Here is a 3576-nt window from a genome sequence, read left to right on the forward strand (position 1 = left end):
ATCAATTCATAATATCATGATTCACTTATAACTTTTGATATGGATTTATAGATGGTGAAAATTTACATCTTTGCCTTTTCTCAGTAAAATTGAAAATTTTACAGTTTAGTCCATGTACTTCTCATCTTTCCAATTTAGTCTAAATGTGATTTTCATCTCACTAACATATAATCCAATACGTTTCTATGAAAAAAATTAACAATATACATTTTTTCCCATTTTCGTCAAATAAGTACTTTAGTCCCTAATATTTTCAAAATTTACAATTTGGTGCTTGTACCTTATTTTTCTTTCTGAAATTTCTTTCTATTAATTCTCATATCCAAAATCACATTAGTCTTTGAATAATCCCTTTTATGACTTGTTCTCTAAAGTTTCTTATAAATTCACTTATCCAACATTGGTATAGCGCCACATGTTAAATAAAAAATTTCGAGATGCTATACGTATTTTTTGAGATGAGAAAAATTAAAATTGCAAAGAATTTCAAAATGCATCATTTTATTATAGGGTTTAGAAAAATATTTTTCGAAGAATGGAAAAATGGTTTCATATTTGTCAAATAATTTTGTAAATCTTGTGACATTCAGTTACGTAGAGAGCAACATACTTGGGTTTATATAGAAAGAAGATCAAGATGAAGAAAAAAGAAGAAAAAGAAGATGAATGATGAGGATATTCAAATGGAGAATTATACAATTTATATTGGAATTGTGAAAAGTAATAAAGTTAGCTTTAGATAGAGAAGAAATAAGTTGGTCAATCAGTGTTGAGTTTGTTCATTGGGAAGGAAGCATAATAAATACATCTTTATATGTGAAAAGATTATCTTTACATGAGAGAAAAAATTCAAATATTATTTTAACACTACATGGGTAAACTTCAGATTTCAAGTGCCTAAAACCAAATTCTCTAGACATTCTTGATGAAATTTTCTGGACACAAATAATTTTCCTAAAGACAAATATATGATTGTAATTGTTAACCATTGATTAAACTAAGGCTTAATTACAAAATTAGCCTTGAACTATATTGGTTTTATTTCACTTAGGTATTTAAAGTAATTTTTTTAAAATGGCACCTAAACTATCAATTTTGTCTCATTTTATCCATAAAGTGTATAAAATCCAATAATAATATGCCACATTCCTTGTTTTTATTGGTTGGCATCGTGTTTTGGCATGAAATTGATAGTTTATGTACTACTTCTAACCCAAAAAAAAAAATTTTAAGTACCTAAGTAGGAAAAGTTGTGTAGTTTGAGAAGTGATTTTGCATTTAAACCTTAAACTAAAGAGCTTTTTGTTTATTTTATGCATTCTGAACAAAATGACATTGTTTGGATTCAAAATATTTCAAGTACCCCGTAATCTCACAATCCCATATATTGTCTTCATGTTGGAATATAAAGTATAATTTCTGTAATACCCAATTTTAAGCCCGGGCCCAAATAAATAAACATAAAAAAAACAGTCCATTTTACAAATAACCTAAATTCAAATGACCCAACACCTAGCCCACTAACCTAAACCCTAGCCCAACTACAGTGTGGACCTCAGCAAAAACAATACAGCAGAAACCCTAAGCAGTGGTAGCAAACTGGCGCCGCAGTAACCACCCCCTGCAGCAACCGCCCCAACGTCGCCCCCGCACGTTGCGCACGTCGCCCCTCACCCACCATGCACATTCTTCCTGTAAACAAACCACGAACAACATTAGAATGACTGAAAATATAGCAAAAATGAAAAAGATTATTATTTTTGCTTTCTCTGTAAAGATTCGGCTATAAAAAGCCAAATGATTTTTGTAAAAGGGTTACGAAATTGGATCCAAAAAAACTATTGAAAAGAGATCAGAGAGTATTTTTTAGAGGTGGTTCATCTTTTTTCCTTTCATTTTTTTCTTCGTACATTTTCCTTTTTTTTGGGTTTTATTTTTTATGATATTTTTACTTTTAAAAAAGAAAGAAACCTGTGATACTTACTTGGTGCCGTTGAGATCCTCTCCGTCGCAGTGAAGGACCGGAGTAGCGTCGGAGGCCGTAGTCTGGCCCAATTGTTGGCGGCTGTTTAGGGGATGTGTTTCGATAACCCTAGCAGAGAAAGCTAAGGTTGATCTATTTGTTTTTGAAGAAAATGAAATGAAATGTCCTGTTAAAAGAATTTTTTTGGTATTAATACTGTAGGCAAAACGGCACCGTATAAGCCAGGTTTACCCGATAAACCGTGTGACCCGATCCAAAGCCCGATCAGATCCACGTGTTTTAAACATTAATGGGATATTTATGTTTTTAATACTTTTCATTTTTCCATCATTTCAAAACCATGGTTTTTGTTTTCAAAAATGTTGAAATTGTTTCATTTTAATCCAATGCTGTGCAGCGTTTTGAAAGCGGGATTAGTTTCCCTTTTTGGCCCTTCATGTTACGCACATTTTGCAAATTAGTCCTCTATTTTAATTTGATTTTGTTTTTTTCTTTTCTTTTCAATTTTGTTTTGATTATAATTTAATCCGTTGTATTTGTTTTACTAATTAAGTTAAATATTAGTTTGTTAATATTATTATTGTTATTAAGATACTGTTATTATTGTTATTGTATTATATATCACTATTATTTTTAATATTATTGATTATTGTTATGTTTATTTACATTTTCACTTATTTTTCAAGCATATATATATATATATATATATATATATATATATCATTTACTACATATTACTTTATTTTAGAATTACTTAGTATATAATTTTATTTCAAGGTGTTTTATGGATTAATTATTTTAAAATTATTTTCAAATAATATTTTTAAATTTCTATTGTCTATTAAATCGTTTTATTAAACATTTTTAAACATATTTGTATATTTGTTTTTTTTAATGTTTGTTTTATTGAAACATGACAATCATCTTATTTCGTAAATTTTCAAAAAATTTGGTATTCATGATTCACAAGAAGGATTGTGTCCTAACTTACTGGGCTTCAATTCTATTCGATGAATTTAGATAGTCAAGTATTTATTTTGCAATAAAATTGTACAAATTTCAAATGAAAGCTTATTCTCGGGTGTAATAAGGCCAAATTGGCCTAGACTATTTACAAAACAAAAATGGGTCGTCCAGGCCCAATAGTCCAAAACCTAGCCTACCTAACAGCCCAAATTACCCAAACCCTAGCCCCATGTTTGGTTCAGCGCCGCAAGCCCCCAATAGTCTCCAGTGTCGCTCCCAACGCCCAGTTGCCGCAAGACTCGGAGATCGGCCTCCCCACGCGCGTTGTTCACTCCTTAAATACTTGCAAAACGGACTCAAAGAGTCCAAATAATGTAAAACAACAAAAAACAAGGAAAATAGGTTAGTGTTAGGCTATAAAACAGTCGGTCTTTTGTAAAAGAGGGGGAGATACGCAAAATAAATAGAAAGAAAACACTGAGTACAAAGATTTTTTAAGCTTCGCCGGTGAAGCCCACGATCGCCGCGCTCGAATCAGAGGTCTGGCGAGGTTTGAAGCGAAGGCATGAACGGCGACATTAAGTGGGTGTTTAGGTATAAAACCCTAGCAGAGGTCACCTCTGCTG

The 3576-nt window shown here is 31.4% G+C and overlaps 1 long non-coding RNA gene across 1 annotated transcript; it reads right to left on the reverse strand.

Annotated features, from left to right (window-relative positions):
- Positions 1-1285: 1285 nt before the first annotated feature.
- LOC105774869 (uncharacterized) lies at positions 1286-2163 on the reverse strand. The gene is made up of 2 exons (XR_001127585.2): positions 1985-2163; positions 1286-1692 (listed from the first exon to the last, which is right to left on the reverse strand). It is a non-coding gene; the product is annotated as an uncharacterized LOC105774869 (long non-coding RNA).
- Between the last annotated feature and the right edge of the window lie 1413 nt (positions 2164-3576).

Source organism: Gossypium raimondii, chromosome 6 (assembly GCF_025698545.1).
Source record: "Gossypium raimondii isolate GPD5lz chromosome 6, ASM2569854v1, whole genome shotgun sequence".
NCBI classification, from domain to species: Eukaryota; Viridiplantae; Streptophyta; class Magnoliopsida; order Malvales; family Malvaceae; genus Gossypium; species Gossypium raimondii.